This window comes from Gymnogyps californianus, unplaced genomic scaffold (genome assembly GCF_018139145.2).
Source record: "Gymnogyps californianus isolate 813 unplaced genomic scaffold, ASM1813914v2 HiC_scaffold_31, whole genome shotgun sequence".
In the NCBI taxonomy this organism is placed as follows: Eukaryota; Metazoa; Chordata; class Aves; order Accipitriformes; family Cathartidae; genus Gymnogyps; species Gymnogyps californianus.
In genome coordinates, this window is record NW_026114191.1 from 229,843 (window position 1) to 248,462 (window position 18,620).

At 52.6% G+C, this 18,620-nt stretch overlaps 1 pseudogene; it reads right to left on the reverse strand.

Moving 5' to 3' along the window:
* Nucleotides 1-480: 480 nt before the first annotated feature.
* On the reverse strand, nucleotides 481-3,245 carry LOC127028256 (olfactory receptor 14A16-like; annotated as a pseudogene).
* Nucleotides 3,246-18,620: the final 15,375 nt, after the last annotated feature.

Genomic DNA, 18,620 nt, shown 5'->3' on the forward strand with positions numbered 1-18,620 from the left:
TGGGCCATCAATGCAGCCCTGCGGCAAAGGCCAACAGCCTCCTGGGCTGCGTTAGGAAAAGCACTGGTGGCAGATGGAGGGAGGTGGCCCTTCCCCTCTGCTCAGCACTGGTGAGGCCCCATCTGGAGTGCTGTGTCCAGTGCTGGGCTGCCCAGTACAGCCAACTTGTTGACCTCCTAAAGCAAGTGCAGCAAAGGGCCCCAAAGCTGGTTTAAGGGACTGGAGCATCTTTCCTAAGAGGAAAGGCTGAGAGATATGGGACTGTTCAGTGTGGAGAAGAAAAGGCTTGGAGAGATCTTAGTCATGTCTATCAAATTCCATCTGAGCCCAAGAAAACACTGTTTGACTGTGAGGGTTGTTAATCACTGGAACAGCTTGCCCAGAGAGGCTGTGCAGTGTCCCTCCATGGAGATAGTCGAAACCCAGCTAGCCAAGGTGCTGAGCAAGCTGCTGTGGCTGACCCTGCCTCAGCTGAGGCCTTCAACTAGATGATCTCCAGAGGTCCCTTCCAATCTCAACAGTTCCGTCATTCTGTGAGTATAAAGGAGAAAGGTAAGACAGAAAGACATGAACACCACATAGCCTTGGCCGCAAATATGGTGGGATCCTGTGGAGAAAACGCAAGCTGGAGCAGGGGAAAAGTGTGAGGAAGGAGCGGCAGAGATGTTCTGTGCTGACTGTAACCCCCATTCCCCATCCCTCCCCCTGCTTGTCTTGGGGTTGGGTGAGTAGAAGTGTTGGGAATGAAGGAGTAATCTGAGCTTGGGAAAAGGAGTGGCATGGGGGAATGGTCTGTAATATTTTTTGTTAGAGTTTCTCACAATCCACATCTTTTTTTTAACTGGCAATAAATTAAATTGATCTTCCCCAAGTCAACTCTTCTTTGCCCAGTAATTGGTAAGTGATGACAATGACAGTAAGGGTAAGTGGTCTTTTCTTTACTTGACCATAAGCTTTTCTCTATTTTTTTCTCCCTTTGTGCTGTCGTTTTGAGGAGGGAGAGTGAGGGAGCAGCTGGGTGGCTGGGTGGCTGCTGCTCAAAGTTACCCCAGCACAGGAGCGCATCAGGCCTGCTGCATGCAATCTGGGGCTCCCCAGCACAAGGCAGGCCCTGACAGAGTGGCGCGAGTCCTGCAGAGGCCAGAAGGATGGTTGGGGCCTGGAGCACATTATGGCCAAGGGGAGGCTGAGAGAGCTGAGGTTTTGAGAAATCCCTCAGAGCCCCACACCGGAGCAAGGACCCAGGCCAGTTGGTGGGAGCTCAAACAATGGAGATTTTCGATACATGTCACGACACGGCCGTGAGCACCTGATCTAGCTGGAGGTGTCTGAGAACGGGCTTGGCTGAGAGACCAGCAGTGGCAAGAGCTTGGGACTTGGTTTGTAACGAGTGTCAGTAGGAAATGGTTTTCTTTTCATTACTAATGGCAGTGGAGCTGGGTATCAGAGAGCCCCAGAGGAGAACAGGGCTGTCCATGCAGCAAAGGTCCCTCCTCAGGGCTGGGGTGTATGGCCAGAGCTGGAAATGGCCGGTGTGTGGGGTGGTCAGGAAAATTGCGTGGGACAGCTTCCCTGGGGTGTCCAGGGAACAGGCACAGCCGGGCCCTCTCTTCTGCCCCTTTGGTGCCTTGCTTCCTTCACCATGAGGCCTGGCTCTGCACTGTGAGCACCCTGCCCTCACTTTGCACGCTCACACAGCTGAGTTCTCCACGGGTGTTTTCCTCTGCCAGACACTTTCCTGCCCAGCCCAGCCCCTCCCCAGCTCTCCCCACCTCCCCTGCATTCTGCCCAGCCCAGCCAAGCCCAGCAGCCCACTCTGCCCTGGCCCCACCACACTGCCCACCCCAGGGTGCTGCAGAGCTCTGGGCGCTCCCCACTCACTCCCATGCCACTTCAGAGTCATGCCACTTCTTTGGGCATACCTCGATTCAGTGCTTTACTTTTGGGGGACATCACCTTGGAGGGTGTTTCACCTTCTGAGTCTTTATTCCCTCCCAGCCCAAGGCACATGGCAAGTCCCCGTCCTCTCCTGATCCCTCCACATGCATTTTTGTATGTGCCATCAGTCCTGTCATACGTGAAGCAGCCTGAGGAGGGAATTGGGAGCCCATGCCCCATCTCCACTGCCACTGGACACCACAAAGAGAGCCTTTAAAACCACAACGTTCAGTTCAATGGAACCCCATGGTACCGTGAGCTTAACCCCAATCACAGGGAGAACACAAGGAGACAAAACTCTTTAAAAGACCAGTTCCGTGGACATTTTATTGGCAGCACCTTTGGAGGAAGAGCTCAGCCTTCAGGCACTGCACGTGGGAGATGCCCTTTTATTGAAGAGCTGCTATTGGACAGGCCACATCTGATCCGGTGTTGTACAAGGGTCAGGAACAACTGGATCAAACTTCAAGACAAGTAGTAGAAGCCCAGAACATTATCTATAAGTAGGATTATGACAAGGGAAAAAAGCAGGCTCTTGGCCTCTGGGAAATGCACAGAGAAGGGAGGCAGGTTATTGTGGGTGAAACAGCGTCCATTCGGCCAGTTTCCATAGGGCATCCTTGAGCTCCTGGTTCCTCATGCTGTAGATGAGGGGGTTCACTGCTGGAGGCACCACCGAATACAGAACAGTCACCACCAGATCCAGCCATGGGGAGGAGATGGAGGGGGGCTTCAGGTGGGCAAAGATGGCAGTGCTGACAACGAGGGAGACCACGGCCAGGTGAGGGAGGCACGTGGAAAAGGCTTTGTGCTGTCCCTGCTCAGAGGGGATCCTCAGCACGGCCCTGAAGATCTGCACATAGGACAGCACGATGAAAACAAAACACCCAAATGTAAACAGGCACTAACCAGAAGAAACCCAGCTTTCCTCATATAGGAGAGTGAGCAGGCGAGCTTGAGGATGTGGGGGATTTCACAGAAGAACTGGTCCAAAGCATTGCCCTTGCAGAGAGGTAGGGAAAATGTATTGGCAGTGTGCAGCACAGCATAGAGAAACCCACTGCCCCAGGCAGCTGCTGCCATGTGGACACAAGCTCTGCTGCCCAGGAGGGTCCCGTAGTGCAGGGGTTGGCAGATGGCAACATAGCGGTCATAGGCCATGACGGTGAGGAGAGAATACTCTGCTGAAATGAAAAAGACAAACAGAAAGAGAGCTGGGCCACGCACCCTTGGTAGGAGATGGCCCTGGTGTCCCACAGGGAATTGGCCATGGCTTTGGGGAGAGTGGTGGAGATGGAGCCCAGGTCAAGGAGGGAGAGGTTGAGGAGGAAGAAGTACATGGGGTGTGGAGGTGGTGGTCGCAGGCTATGGCAGTGATGATGAGGCCGTTGCCCAGGAGGGCAGCCAGGTAGATGCCCAGCAAGAGCCAGAAGTGCAAGAGCTGCAGCTCCCGCGTCTCTGCAAATGCCAGGAGGAGGAACTCTGTGATGGAGCTGCTGTTGGACATTTTCTTCCCCTGGCCATGGGAGCCTGTCCAAGGAGGAAAATGCATCAATAAGTTGGGACAGATTTATCTGAGCAAAATCTATTCAGTTTCTCATAGAATCCTCCTAGACTGCCTCTCACTTTTCTAGGAAGATCTCTGGCAGGTCCCTTCAAGAGCTGTGGTTGGTGCTGGCTGAGGGTGCCCTAGGGAGCCAGGGGCTCTGCTGTGGGCTCTGGAGGAGTCAATCCTGCCCTACAGTTACAGGTAAATAGGAACATGGGTGATCGCAGGTGAAATCCACTTTTGATATCAAAGAGATTTCCGCATTGTTGCTCCCAATTCACCTGAGGGCAGAGCAGAGCTGAGGGGATTTTGGTTTGTTTCTTCTGTTCTAGTTGTCCCACCACACCTGAGGAGTGTTTTTAAGGCAGAAATCGTTGGCATTCCTGCTGCACTCCAAGTGAAACCTTGTGGGTCTTGACAGGCAAAGGGACTGTCCCTTAGTGCAGAGGGAGGACAGCCGGTCGGTCCATCAGCCCTCGTCTCAGCTGCCTTGTGCTGGCAGCTTTCTGAGCTGGAGGACTATCACACTCCCGTGTTCCCCCCAAAAGAAATACTCAGGATACTGCTGAGAGCAGAGGAATCCAGTTTCCAAGTGCACATCTCCAAACCCCTGCTCCCATCTCATCGTACCTGAGGAGGATCTCATCTCTCCCTTCCCAGCCAGGGACACAGAGGGCTCATTCCAGCTGCCCGCAGACAGCCCTCCAGCAGCATTTCCTTGGCCTCAGCCCCGTCGTGTCTTCTCTGTTGGGCACTTGGAAAACACAAGGTTGCCATGGGTGAGTTGTGACCTTCTGGAAGGCAGCCTGCAGCCCAGCAGGACCCCCCAGGGAAGGACTCAAATGTCCTCAAGATGGGCTGCCCTGAAGGGAGGGCAGGTCTTCTCCAGCCCCACACACTCTAGTGCCCAGAGCCCCAAAGGCTGGGAGGGGGTTTGGTTGCTTTTCCTCCATGGAAAAATCGGCATGGCAGGACCCATAGCGCTGGTGTCTCAGCTGAACCTGAATCCCCACCCCGCTGTTTGTTGGTCGGGCTGCTGGGAAGGCAACTGATGGCCAAGTGCTTGTGATGCTGAGGGTAGGGAGCAAGGCAGTGAGGGAGAGGAGAGCAGGGAGTTGCTCCGGGGAAGATGCTTGCACTGCAGGGGATGGCAGGGAGGTGCCTGAATCCCCCCTCCCACCACATTTCTGAGCTGTGCTCCCTCTCCCCTCTGACAATGTCTCTGCTGCCTGGAGCTGTCTCTGCCGGGAACTGCTTCTCTGTGCCCAGGGCTCTGCCCTTTCAGTGCTCACAGAAAGACAGCCCCATCCCTTTCACTGTGTGCTCAGCTCTGCCCTGCAAACCCCTCCTGGCAGCGGGGAACTGCCCCGGCGGCATCTCTCTCTGTACAAGGGCTAAGGAGCAGCTCAGCTAGATAACTCCGAAAGAGAAGGGGCATCTCCGTGCCTTCTCAAGAGCGCAAAAATAAATTCCCATCTCCCACTGCCCACCCAGCCAACCAAGAGGACTACTCTCAAAGCACGGACTCCTTCCCTTTCAGGTAATCCCCACTTTGACCATCCTCTGGAAAAGTTTCCTTGGAAATGCCCTGGGGGTGATCCCCAGGGGCGCAGGGACCCTCCGCAGAAGGACAGCCCTGGGCACCCCTGGCTGCAGACCCAGCTTTCTGCCCCTGCAGTCATCCCCAAGACAAGGAAACCATCATTCCCTGTCCTACTGAAGTGCAGCAGGGAAGCCCTGCTCAAGAGCACGTCCTCCTCCTCTGCACCAGGGAAACGGTGAGAATCCTCCTGCCAGGTCCTACAGGCTGTGGGATGAACCAGGTCTCGGAGATGCTGCCAGGAACACCGGGTTCAGTGCCCTGCAGCCAGAGACTTACCGTAGAGAGGGCTGTGAAGATTTCTGCCCCAGTGAGAGCTCAGCCATCCTCCCACTCCACACTGCCTTTAACCTCTCCCTGCCTCGCTCCTCTCCCCTTGGTGCCTGCAGGCAGTGCCCTCAGCCCTGCTGCGCTTTGGGCAGAGCTGTCTCTCTGCTGTGCTGCCCGCTTGCCGTAAGCTCCCCCGTCCCAGGAGGACAACCCAGCTCAGCATTAGAGCACCAGCCCAAGGCATCTCTTTCTCGGCCCTCTTTGGACTCCCTTGAGATGTCCCTGGGGCTCCAGGGGAACCTGCTGTGAAACACGCTGAAGCAATCGTTGATGTTCCCTCCCTCAGCTGGGGAGAGACACTGCTTTCCAACTGTGTCATTTCTCCTGTCAAAGACAGAGCTGGGCATGAGAATCGCCTTTCCTTGGCCCATCATCTGACAGGACAACCAGCCAGTGACAGGGAGGGATCTCCTTGACCCCTGCTGAGGCAAGGGATTCAGCTGACTCATTCGAGGCATCCCATCCTGAGTTGGAAGTCCTGGGGACTTCCTAGAAGAGGGCTCACCTCCCTCTCGTGCACAGCACCAGCCCACAGGAGGTGAGATTCCTCTTGCCTCGTTCACGTGGGCACAAAACAGGCACCTGCATGGGAGCTGCTTCTCTCAGCTCCCATGCTAAGTAATGCTGATTGAGGGAGTTGTTCAGGTGGGAACACCTGGTGACATCTGAGGGGACACCAGAGGTTGTCCAAGTTATGGGCAGGTGACTGCAAGCTCTCAGGGAGCAATGCTGAGAGACGGGGCAGTGTCTGGGGGCATCGTCTTGGAGCCCGGTGGGGAATTCCTTTGGTACACCGAAAAGACAGCAGATGTTTACGTTTAGGAGAACTAAAAACTTCCCTTTTCCTGATGTCCACAGCAGCATAGAGGTAGTCAGGTGACCAAATGGAGCTAAGTCCCTCTCCTTCTCTTCTCCATCAGCTCTATTTCCTAGATCTCCATTGACTGTAATGGCAGTTGGCTCATGGACATCCCCCCGTTGCTTCACCTAATTCAGGGCAGGTTCTCAATGGCCAAATACAGGCCTGTGGTGCTATGCGAGATGCCAGGGCTCTCCAGCACAACTGCGTGTGGCTGGTAGGGGCAGCACAGGACCTACGGGAAAGGCATCCACGTCCAGAGCGGTTGATCTCTTAGGAAAGCATCTTCCAAGCACAAGAACTGTCCAGACCGATAAGCAGGAAAACAACCAGACATTTCAGGAGAGCAGCTTGGCTAAAGAAGGAACTCATCAAGAAGCTCCATAGAAAAGAAAAGAAGCATTCAGGACATGGATGCAGGGACTCAAGGAAGAATTTAGAAATCGGGATGATTTTAGGGAAGCCAAGGCCTCCTGAGTGTGGGCCCCTGCAAGAGGTTCAAGGGCATCCAGAGGAGCTGTTACTACTTCCAAAACAGTTAAAGAAAAAAATCCAAGATACTGTGTGGTCACTGCTGAACTTAGTAAGAGCAAGTGTAGATAGATCTGAGATTATTCTCTATGCCTTCTTTGCCTTAGTCTTCCCCAGCAAGGTCTCCCAAGCCTTTGCTCCTTGAGGCAGGACTCTGGAGGAAAACAACCAGCAGTGGGCGTGGATGAATTCCGGTGTCACTGGAGCAAACTCAGTCCTTTCCAGTCCGTGGGGCTGGAGCGGCGGCATCCCAAGGAGCGAGCAGACCAATGTCAGAGTGAGGCCACTCTCAATCATCATTGGAAGGTCATGGAGACTGGGGAACTTCCTGATGACTGGGAGCACCCAAACATTGCATGCACCTTTCAAAAATGCCCAAAGGTTGAGCAGGCTGTGCCCCTGAGTGTGTCCACTCGGATCCCCTTTCTGGGTGTCTGAAAGGCAGGCGACTGGATTTACCCACAGGAGATTGTGCCCGGCCAGCCTCTTTGCTTTTTCGGAAGGAAGGGCAGGATTGCTGGACAGGGGAGAGCAGTGGTGCTCTTCTACCTGGAGGTCAGCAAGGCTTTCAGCATCGTCCCTGCAATATTCAGTAGTAGGATATTATGGCCTGCAAGGGGGATAAGCAGATGGGTAAAAACCAGCTGGAGAGGTGAGCTTGGAGGTACATGGACAATACGTGGTCCTCTGCCTGGAGGCATCTAGCTAGTCGGGCCTGCAGGGCTCTATTGGCAACCTGCCCTGCTTCATGTCTTTTTAATGACCTGGAGGAAATGCGAGAGTGATTTTCATGACATTTGTAGAAGACATCACCTGAGGAGAGCAGACGCTACACTGGAGGGCAGGGTTGCCACCACAAAGGACATAGACAGGCCGGTGGCATGGACCAATAGGAACCTCATGGTATCCAATAAGGACAAATTCAAAGTCCTTCCCCTGAAGTAGACTAAAGCTCTGCAATGAGATAGGGCAGGGACTGCCTAGGTGAGTCCTTGGGTTTCATTAGGCAAAAGATGAGCCATCAACATGGAAGGCCAACAGCACGCTGGGCTGCACGAGCAGGAGCACAGCCAGGGGAAGTCATTATCTCCCTCTGCTTACCACTTGTTTCACCACATCCAGACTGCTTACCCAGGTTTTGGTGCCCACAAGGCCAGAGAGACATTGGCAAACTGGAGCAGTTCGGTAAAGGGCCACAAAGATGGTCAGGGCTGGAGCACTTGCCCTGTTAGGAGAGGGGGAAGGAGCTGGGCTTGTTCACCCTGGAGAACGGAGGGCTTTGAGGGCGAGGACCTAACAGCCTTGCACTGCCGACGGTGAGGTTTCCAAGAAGTCACTGTGGTGCAAGACAGGAGCACAGGAGGCAATGAGCTGAAGCACGAGAGGGTCAGGCTCAATACAGGGAGAAACCTTTGCAACATGAGGACAGTCAGACACGGGAAGCTGTTTCCCAGAGAGTGTGCGCTGCCTCCATCCCTGGAAGTGTCTCAGACGCACCTGCATAAAACCATGAGCAACCCGATGTGACCCTGCTTTGAGTTGGCTTGTCTACAGACATCTTCCAAGGTCCCTTCCAGCCTGGATGACACTTCCATTCCTTCCCCTTCATGGCCGGAACATTAAGGAAAGCACTCAGGTTCCCTCTGGCTGTGCCAATAATTCCCATCAGGTACAAGGCTGCATCACAGGCACCCCAAAGAGCACCAATGACATCCTTGGCCTCCCCTTTCCTTTCCTGCTTCCCTTTTCCCCCCTCTCAAGTTCTTCACTGTTAGCATCCTCAGAGCTCCCAAAAAGTCCATCCGACCCTGGCTGGTTGGGAGGGAGTTAATTTTCTTCATCGCAGCCTAGTAAGGTACCAAGTTTGGGATTTGTGATTGAAAGAGTATTGATAACAAGCCGATGTTTTAGCTATTGCTCAACAGTGCTTACACAACAGGAAGGCTTTCTCTGTTTCTCACGCTGCCCCGCCAGCAAGTGGGCTGTGGCTGGGCAAGAAACTGGGAGGGGATAGAGCTGGGACAGCTGACCCCAACTGACCAAAGGGATATTCCATACCGGATAACGTCATGCTCAGCAGTAAAAGCCTGGGGAAAGGAAGAGGAGCGGGGGGCATTTGTGGTTATGGCATTTGTCTTCTCAAGTCACCGTTACACGTGATGAAGGCCTGGAAGCTTTAATGGAAATGGCTAAACATCCTCTGCCGATGGGAAGTAGTGACTGAATTCCTTTTTTGTTTTGCTTGCAAATGGAGCTTTGCTTCACTTATGAAACTCCCTTTATTTCAACCCATGAGTTTTTCTCGCTTTTACCCTTCTGATTCTCTTCCCCACGCTGCTGTTGGGGGGAGCAAGCAAGTAACTGGGTGGGGGTTAGTAGCTGGCTGGGGTCAGCCCACCACCTCTGTTAATCCTTTCCCTGTTGGCCATGCTTTTCTTCTTTTGTATCCTCCTTATGTGTTGCTGAGATGGTTGCTGTGGTACTTTCTACTCTGAAACAGGCGGCCCCTTTCATCACCTGTAGCCTCCTGCAATTGCTCACATTGTTATCTTGTTAGAGTACCGGGCACCTGCACACATACCATAACATCTTAGCTGCTGCCTTGCAGTGTTCCCAAGGAGAAGAGATTCAGCTGAAGCTGAGGGTCTCTACATCAGTCGCCCATGGGAGAATTCAATCCTTGGCACCCAAGAATGTTGCCTTTAGTAACTTCCTCTCCTCCCCAAACCTGAGCAAGCGATGGGAGGAAAGGAAGAAAGGAGAGGGGGTCATCACTGCTTTTTCAGTCCACCCAAAGCTGACTTTTGTCCTACTAGCAAAGGTTTAATTCGAGTTCATTTTGCTACCAAGCAGGGTTTTTGGAAAGTGTTCAGCTACTGCGTGCTGCTCTTTGCAAGGAATACAGAGGGTCTAGAAAAGCATCATCAAACATAAATAGCTGTCTGGCAGACATCTGTGGAGAAGAGGTGAATTTTACTGATGCGAATTCTTAATTAAGGAGTGCAACACCTCAAATGAACATAAGGGGACTGAGGCACCTAAATGCTGCTATGGATGTCTTAGATCGACATGCCACGGGATGAATAAGACCACCTAAATGAGGCTTCTGAATGGGTGGGTGATGCTGTCAATAAAGAAAACTACACACTGTTGGAGAGCAATGAGGAAAGCCAATGTTCTGAATCAAGAGCTTGCTGGAAAGAGGCAAAAGGAAGGTTGGGTATGGGTGAAAGCTACCCCATCCTCTCAGGGTAAGGTACGTGGTTCGGACATCTTCCTGAACAGCACCTCCTTCCCTGGCGGCTGATTCCCTGGACCTGCACCAGGCAGCAGCCAGGTTTCTCAGCAGGGCTTTCCATTTCCCCTTCCAGAAATGACCCTGGCTCTCCAGCCAACATTCATGGACCCCTAACTACCAGTTGAGAAAGCCCATGGTGTTGAGAGGAAGACCTCCTGAGCACATCTCTCTTGAGTTCCAAGGGCTTGTGCAAGGCTCTACGTTTGGTGCCTCCTTTCTGTTGCAGAGCACCCTCTGGCCCAGCTGGACAAGCCCTGCAGTGACAGGGCTGTGCCTGGGCACTGAGCCCTGCCTGGAAAGATGAGGAACGGTTCTCAACATTGAAAGAAGAGACGAGCACGTGTTCCATCAGCTGAGGTGCACTAACAGTTCTCATCCGTAGGCAGTGTTTTCCCATGATGCCAACATGCACATTTCCAGCTCATGTGCTACACTCAGGAGAAGAATACTGATCTCCCCTATCCCTCCACGCACTGCTCGCCCAGTATACTGTGTATCGCTCTCACCACTCTTTCACATGTTTCCACATGTCCTGCTTGAACCGACCACTCCTAAAGGCACCTTTTCAGCAGACTGCCTGGGCGTGTGCATCTTCCAGTGTCCCTCCAGCTTCCCTCTTCCCATTGGTCTCTCCCCATTCAGACACCTCTCACCTACCCAGGCACTGCCCTGAGCTTCAGGCAGTTTAAAGCTTGCCTTGCCTTTCAGCACTCTGCCTGATGGTCTCTTCAGCCACCTCCCCAACTGTGTTTCTGCTTGGTCTCCTCTGTATCTCACTGAAAGTGTTCCACTAAGGTTACCGACAGTGGAAAGTGGACTTCAGTGGAGGAAACGTGGACTTCATCTATTAGTTTTTACTGAGCTAGTCCTTTCTTTTTCTATCCTTTTTTATTATTATTATTATTTTTATTTTTTCTTGGCAGGTGAGAAACATTCTTCTGTGATTGTGTGCAGCTGGTTCTTCAGAGAAAGCAGGTGGGAATTGGGGCAAATGAGCTGAATCATTCAGCTACAGACTTTAGTGGGAAAAGCTTAGATTTGAGACATCATGATGCGAGTCCCAGGAGGCCACTGAGAGAAATGAGTGGTGGAGGGGGGAGGAGAGGGAGCAGCAATGACAATGGGACACAGGACAAAGATGGCCCATACAGTGTCTGACAGAAATGCTCTTACCTTTCCTACATAGTCAGCCTTCATCAGGAGATGCTCTGGATTGGAGAAGGCTGATATCACTTGTTCTGTAAGCGGCAAATTAAAGAAAACTGGAAAAAGAAGGAATCCTGATTTATTGTTCCTTATTCTTTCAATCTTCTCTGCTTGGCTACTCTCCTGAAAGTTCTCAGATTAGCCACACAGGAACTGAAGAATTAGGGGAAATTAGGCACAGAGACATGGCTTGTTAGGGTGTTTTGCATGTTAATGAGCCCTCTGGTGCCAAGTTCCTGAACTACAGAGACAAGCCTGTAAAGAAGTGGAAAGCCGAAGCAAACACCAAGTTTCTGAGGGTGCTGGGGCCCCACTGAGGGCCAACACTGACAAAGCCATGAAGGGAACGACCAGGCAAGGTGTCTGTCTTGGGGGCTGGTTAAGCAAACACTTGGAGGCGCTGGTTGCAGGTGGCCAAGGCAATGTGCAGGTGGCTCTGATGCCACGTAAGCCCTTGGTGCTTGTTCCTCACCAGAATGGCCAAGCCCTGACCCCCAGGGCCTGGGAAAGGAGATCCTTTTCCTCACATGTTCCTCAGGGGAATACCTAGGGCTAGTGTGAGCTAGTGTGTGTGTGTGGGGGGTGGTGGTGTATGTGTGGGTGTTAGGTGCCAGGTGCTTTTGCTTTAATCATAAAGCTGTGGTTTTTCTGGGCATGTGGCAATGCCTGTGAGTTCCCCCAAACCCATCCAGCTTCTTTCATAGTCAGGCTAACGATCCTCAATCACCTAAGATGTCCCAGTCCCAAACTTGCGTCCTCAGTTTGGCTCCATATCCCAGCACTGCACTGCACGTCCTCATTCTGCTGCTGCCCTAAACCCAAACCTCAGTCTGTTCCACATTAGCATGACCAGCCCATGCTCTTACAGGTCCTTTTCTTGTCTTTAACACAGCTACACACACACTGCTCCCTCCCTGCGCTCCCACGGCTCTCAGAAAACCTTCCTTCTTCCCCTGCAGCAACGGGCCATTGCTCTAGGAGGTTCATGTGTTTTCCAGACTCATGGATGTTTCCTGAAGTGTAGGCAAGTGTGGAGAGTGAAGGAGGGGAAGAGAGGAAGGTCAGCTCATGGGGCGTGATGAGCACTGTCCAGCCACCCCTCACACAACTGGCATTCTCCATCTCCAAGGCTGAGGCACGCACACATGCTGGAAACTTCTCTGTCCTTCCTGCTTTGTGCAGGGGCTTTCAGCCACATTCCCAGGGCACACCTACTCCTCCTCCACCAACAAACACCAAGTGCTTTCCGTTTCTGGGCTCAGACATGGTTGTAAGGATTTGCTAAAGGCCTCAACCCAACACCTTGCTCCTCGCTGAGTTCCCTCCACCCTCTCTCGCATCCCGACACACGACCAATCACTGCCTAATCACTAACTGCAAAGTTCAGAAGCTCTCAAGGCTTTCCATCTCATCCTCAGGGGATGGCCATGTTTCTCCATTCACCATCCATGCGTCCTACAAACACCAGTTGAGGAAGCATGTCTTGGGGAGGGGAGGACCTCCCTGAGGCACCTCTGTGCTCTTTGAGGTCAAAGTGCTTGTGCAAGGCCTCGGGAGGAGTTCCTTTGGTGTCCACATTTATATTGCAGATGATTAGTCTGCAATGGGCAGGGAATGAGACAGAGCTGCTGCCAGGAATGACGAGGGAGGGGAGATTCAGTGCACTGGGTGTGGCTGGGGTGGAGATAATTTTCTTCACGGCAGCTCGTATGGTGCTGTGTTTGGATTTGTGTGCTGTGTTTTGGATTTGTGATGAAAACAGTGTTGATAACACAGCGATGTTTTAGCTATGGCTGAACACTGTTTGCACAGTGCCAAGGCCTTCTCTGTTCCTCACACTGCCCCGGAGGACAGATTGCCCAGGAAGAAGTACGTGGGAGTGTGCAGATGCTGGTCTGCCACCACCAGCACGATGATGAGGATGTTCCTAACCACAGCCACTGAGTAAATCATGAGTGTGAAGAGGAGAAGTGGTGTGTGGAGTTCAGGGACATTTCCCAGTCCCAGCAGCAGGAGCTCCCTTGGTGATGTCCAGCTGTCTGGTTGTCTTTCCCCCTACAGCGTTTTTTCTCTTAAATTAAGGAAGAGTTTGGGTGGACTTTACTGCTTAAAAAAAGAAACAAAGAAAGAAAAAACCAAACCATATTTTTCCTTTGTTCACAGTTTGGTTTTGCCCCTGCACACACCATAAGGAGAGACGCAGGTTCTTCCAGAGGGCAAATCTGCTCATCCCAAAGCCAACGCCGCCTAATCACAGTGGTGATTTGCCCCATGGAGCTGCCTCTTCCTCACTTTGGACTACAGAACACCATGCGTGTTTGCTCATACTGAGACATTGTGTGTTCCTGTGAACACAGGTTTTCCCAGTACAATCCGGAGTAGCTCTGGAGGACACAGGTCCTTTGCTCTTTGGCGAGGGAAAGATGTGTCAGGGAAGACAATGACCGTGCTGTGAAACAAGCCTTTTCTGTGAAAAAGTTAAGGCAGCTATGCCTTCTCCAAGGAGGAGAAGCTTGGGAAATTACAAGGTGAGTGGGGTCAGCTCGTGGAAACAGTTGCTTTAGGAGAGGATTCCCCACCCTGCCCCACCCCAGCCCTAAACAAGCCCTAAACAGTTTCTTCCATTGACAACAAGCAGGTGAAGAGTTCTTGCCTTCGATGAACATGGGATTGTGCAGTGGCACAAGCGCAGAGGATGCCTGAACCTACCTTGTGTGTCAGACTGCAGAGATCAAAAAAAACCCCAACCACAAGCCAGGAGGAAGGAAAAAAAGGGGATGTCGGGGGAGCTGTGGGTCAAGCAGGCAGCGTGAAGGAGAGTTTGTGCAGGGAAGAACGGAAAGGGACTTCACATCTTTCCCTCCTCAGCAGCAGTTCCTGAGAACCTCGGGGCTGCCTCCCTGCACATCCCAGCCCAGCAGCAGGACCTCAGCACAGCCAGCTGTGCTCCTGGGGCTCCCTGCTCAGCACTGCCAGGCACTGGGAGGGAGTCCCCAGGGTGCCTGCTGGTGAGGTGGTACAGGAGAAGGGTCGGGGCCTCAGGCCATGCCCAGCACCTGCCTGAGGGCATGGCTGGGAAAGTCCGTGCCCACTGAAATACTTGTTCCCCTAAACACTCTTACACTCACCTCCCAGGCTGGGATGAATTGCTTTGTGGTTTGATAATGACGGGGGAACAGGAAAGGTTTTCAGAGTCACTACACCATGATGGAAGTTCCCAACTCTCCCCTCTGCAGAACTGTTAGAAAAAAGGAGGGGTGGAGACAAAAAAGCTTGCATGATTTTGAGGAGAGAACAGACAGGAAGAGGGAAGTGATACAGTCCTGAGGGCAGAGAAGCGAAGCGCTGAGGCAGTCCACCCCCACAACTGAGGTCTTCCTTACAAACTTTCACTGCACAAACACTCAGAAACAAAATAACACCACCAGCCTCAGGACATCCAGCACCCACCCGCAATGCTCAGCAGGAAGGGGTGACCTCTGCGCTGATGGTGCCTGGGAACAAAGACCATGGCTGGGCTCTCACCCTCTGCCTCTTCCCTCCCATGTCCTTCCCTTCCTCAATCTCTCTGCCCACCCTGAGCCAGGTTTATGCTCTGCTCTGCCCTTGCCCTCTTCTCCCAGCGGTTCCTGTGGGGAGTCTTGAGCAGCACCCAAATGCTCCCTGCTCTGCACAGTGCCCGGGGGTTTATAGCACCAAGGATTCCTTTAAGGACCCAGGCACAGCTCGGCTCTCCCCAGGGGCTGCAGACAGGGAGCATTGCTTCATTGGCTCTCAAAGGAGGCTGAACCTTCTGAACTGCTGGCACGTTTGTAAATGCCTCTGGCCAGGCCTGCCTTTCCCCATAACTCTGAGTCCTTTGAACTCCGGCTCAGGCTTCTCTAGAAAGGAGCTGGAGGCAGAACAATCATTAGGGCTCAGCCAAACTCATGACACAACCCCAGAAGGGTTCCCAAGAAGAAGACCCCGGATACCTCCCTGCAGCAAACATTAAAAAAACCCTCACACTGCTGTACTAGTTTTTCAAAAACAGTTTTCAAGTAGCAAAAATGGCTAAATCCTTAAATGGTGAGAGCCAAGTTAGAAAGAGAGAAGAAAAATAAGTGAAGCTGTATTGTCCATATTCCCCAATTGTCTGCCAGTAAAGAGAAAGTGCCACAGCCTGTGGGATGCTTTCATTAGTGGGCCCTATGGGAAGCCGGGTTTCTTGGGCCTCTTGGCTCAAGCCTGCTGCATTCACATTTCAAGCAAGGGAAAATGTTCCAGTTCAGGAATGCAACTCGTGCCCATCCTGCCTGGAGATCCAGGACAGTCGTGTCACGCAATAGCCAGTGTCAGAAGGAAGATGGAGGTAGTGTGAACTGAAATGGTTTGGGCTCAAGTGGCAGCTCAGATCATGAGCTGGCAGGACAAGAGTGGCTGCAGTTAGACAGAAATTACTTGACATGACTGTGAGTTCAGATGGAGTTGGCAGAGTTTCTCACACAGCTCACTGAGGAGGGCAGGGTCTCAGGGAGAGGGGAGAAGGCTTCATTTTCCCAAATCCCAGGACACTACCCAAAACATCCTTCCTTGGCCTCTGCTATCCCATGTCTTGAGAAGCAAACACGGTGGAGCTTCTTTCAATAACCTTCAGGTGTTGGTGAAATTTTCCTGAGAGTATCAGTATCTACAAAGGCCAGAGATGAGTATCTCTGGGCAATGCCAATTAAATCAGGGTTTCCAATGTAAGCCATTATACCCTGTCCTCAAGGACACATCTAAAATGGTTCATAGGAAGGGTGGTCTTGCAAAGGTCGCCCTTTGTGTCCCCAGGGGCATGGACACCGCTGGTTTTGCTCTCCAGAGTGGCAGAGGCTGGTCCCCCTTCTCAGGACAGACTCCTTGCCAGGAAGCCACTTGCCTGGTTCTTACTGACACTTCACTCAGCATCTGTTTTGAAATGTTTGGTGCTTTTCTGGGACTCCTTTTTCTGCTCCGAAGATCACAAAAGATGGAAAGGGGCTCAGCAGCAGTGATCCCTTTCTGGCTGGGTCTGATCCCACCCCAACCAGCATGGCCAGTGCAGGCTCACCCCGTGGCCAAAGGGCACCACAGCCCCATCGCTCTGCAGAGTGCACCACCAGCCTGGGGCCCTGCAGGGACCATGGGGAGGGAAGCAGGAACGGCCGGCCAGGCCAGCACAGACACGCTTATGTGGGGAAAAGCTCTCTGGAGAGCAGGGATGACTGTGGAGAAGAGCAAGGGAGCATTTGTGTACCTGCAGGGAGGAATCCATGAGAAAGAGAAACTTCTTTCTGCAGGCACCTGCTCAGGGCAGGCTGCTCTGTCCCCTGGCCAGGAGTCTTGTGCTGGCCTGTGGAGAGGGGCTGAGATGGAGGGGGCAGTCAGTGTGTGATGGGGATCTCCTGGACCCAGGACCGGGAGTCCTGCAGTTTCACTGTCTTCCATTTCCTCATGCCACGGTGAGCGTCCAGCCGTGGGGCTGATGGGGAGGCTGAGAGGCCTCCCTGCCCCCCAGGAGCTGCTGTGCCCTTCAGAGGGTCTGGGGCTGTGGGGGGACTGTTCTCCTTTCCAGGTGAACCCCCGCCAAGTTGAAGGCCCAGGGGTGGTTCTGAGGTGACATGCTGCTTGGTGTCAGGTCTGCTCCAGAGGAGACAGGGCTGAGCAGGGTGTCCATGAGGGTGGCCTGCCCTCCTGCCTGCCACAGCAGGTTGGCTGGCTGTAACAGAGGAGTCCTCAGAGCCAGCACCCACACACGTCCCTTCCACCTGCCTCAGCCCTCCCTTTTTTCACACAGGCAGTCCATCACTGACTAGGTGTCCTGGTTTCGGCTGGGACAGAGTTAACTTTCTTTTTAGTAGCTGGTACAGTGCTGTGTTTTGGATTTAGTGTGAGAATGATGTTGATAACACTCCAATGTTTTAGTTGTTGCTAAGTAGCGCTTATCTTAAGCCAAGGACTTTTCAGTTTCCCATGCTCTGCCAGCAAGCAGGTGTGCAAGAAGCTGGGAGGGAGCATGGCCAGGGCAGCTGACCTGAACTAGCCAAAGGGGTATTCCATACCATGGAACGTCATACCCAGTATATAAAGACGGGAGAGTTAGCCGGGAGGTGCGGATCGCTGCTCTGGCATCGGTCAGCGGGTGGTGAGCAATTGCATTGTGCATCACATGTTTTTTTCCTTCCCATCCTCCCTCCTTTTTTTGTTCTATTCCTTTTCATTACTATTATTATTATTATATTTCATTATTATCATTGTCAGTATTGTATTTTACTTGAGTTATTAAACTGTTCTTATCTCAACCCACGAGTTTTACTTTTTTTTCCTTTCCTCCTCCTCACCCCACTGGGAGGGGTGAGGGGGAAGTGCCTGCGTGGTGCTTAGTTGCTGACTGGGGTTAAACCAGGACAGGCTTGGATAGCAGTTGTCATGTCCATTCCACCCGAGTACATGATGGGACAGCCGCAGGCACATGGCTTGGTCGCGTCTATATGAGGAGCTGAAAGGCCAGCAGCAGTCATGTGGTTTAGAAGATCATGGTGAGGTTACTTCTTTCTGGTCAGGTGAAAGGCCACAAGAAGGCTAACGGATTGGGTTGCCTGCTTGAAGGGTCCTTTCTGAGATGGTCAAGCTTTCCGTGGTAGTGGGAAAAAGCAGGAGAGAGAAAAAAATATCACGAAGTGCAACTTAGAAGGTAGAGACTGGCTATCAGGAGGAAGAAGGGTCACTGCTGTGTCACTCGAAGGGTACTGCTGTGGTGCAAGAGGTCACCCAGAGGGAGTGTGGATCAGCCCATGGCTTTGTGTTTCAAGGAAAAGCCGGCGATGAGTTGAGAGACATCAGTGAAGGTACAGAAATGCCAGGGTGAGAGCAAGGCGGGAAATAAAGACGGATGTCTGCAGCCTAGAGGAGAATGACGTGCAGGCATGGGACAGTGTGGGACAGCCTGCAGTAGAGATGGTCAAGTGCTCTGGCAAGGCTGAAAGGCCCAAAGGAACCCAGGTCTTTGTCCCCTTGGCCATGGCAGTTGCCTCTGCCACTGAGGCCTAGCAGGAGGAACTTTATTTTGAGGTTCTGGGATTTGGTTCTTCCTCATCTCTGCTTGGGGAGACCGGGAGGTGTTGCACAGTTTTCGTACACTTGACATTGCTCACCCTCACATCCCACTGCCCCCAGGAAGAGCCCTTAGCTACACATGAGGGATAGGACCTGCCTTCCCAAGGCCTGGGGTTCAGGGCTTGGCCTTTGTGCTTCATAAGACAAAGCAAGGGTTTTCTCAGCATTACAGCCACCTGCACAGTGCCTT